The sequence below is a fragment of the Octodon degus genome, unplaced genomic scaffold (genome assembly GCF_000260255.1).
Source record: "Octodon degus isolate 3935 unplaced genomic scaffold, OctDeg1.0 scaffold00296, whole genome shotgun sequence".
NCBI lineage: Eukaryota > Metazoa > Chordata > Mammalia > Rodentia > Octodontidae > Octodon > Octodon degus.
The window spans coordinates 191238-192359 of NW_004524872.1; positions in this window are offsets into that span (position 1 = coordinate 191238).

The window sequence follows — 1122 nt, forward strand, 5'->3', positions numbered from 1 at the left end:
CAGAGCTCAGAAAAGCAGAGCAGCCTTAACTACTGGCTCACAGTCACCAAAATGTCTTCTGAAAAACACTTCTGCTATGGAAACTAAGTTTGTACCAAATTTGTACCTCCTTACTGGTGCCGGGAAACACACCCGGGACATGGAGCACACTGAACATGCCATCTTGCCCGCCTGGGACATGGAGCACACTGAACACGCCATCTGCCCGCCCGGGACGTGGAGCACACTGAACACGCCATCTGCCCGCCTGGGACATGGAGCACACTGAACACGCCATCTGCCCACCTAGGACATGGAGAACACTGAACACCTCATCTGCCCACCCAGGACGTGGAGCACACTGAACACGCCATCTGCCCTAATCACACCCAGCCCAGAGCAGGGCAGATCTGGTAGCAGCCAGAAGAAGGTCGAGTCCTGTTCTACGCAGAGCACTGAGTTCTTCTGGAGATGCACTTAGAGGGCAGCATCAGACCTCAGCGAGGTGGCCTGGGGGCAGTGCCTATACCTGCAGAACCCCAGGAGACTGACAGCAGTGCCAGGGGACCAGCTTTCTGCAGGAAGAACCTGCTTCTTTAATGCCCCCTCATCAGAGAGGACACTCAGCATACAATCATGAACAATAATAAATATAACTCACTGTCATGAAAGAGTACATTCAGTACACAGACATAAACACTAGCAAACATAATCCGCCCTTATCAGAGACAGGACACACAATAATGCTGTGAACACTAATAATGCGACCAACAGAAAAACATGAATCAGATTAAGAGACAGATAAACATTCTAGTAATCAATTGGGCTCATGTGTGCTGTGTTTAAATGACTAGGAAGGCATCTTGTTCTGCTTTTTGCAAACAATATAACTCCAAAGGTAGGAAACACAAGCACAGGACGTAAAGTCCTTGCTGCTGTTTAACAAGACTGGCACTTTAGCTGCCCTAACACTGGGCACTGAGGGCTGTCTTCTGAAACCCACAGTATAACACAGACCAGGCTGAGGAAACCGCCCTGTCCCACCAATGGCGAGGCCTCCACTCTCCACAATCAGTCACTAGGGAGAGGACTCAAACTCCCAGGGGCCATGCCTGTGCAGAGGGCCTCCTGCGGCAAAGGAAG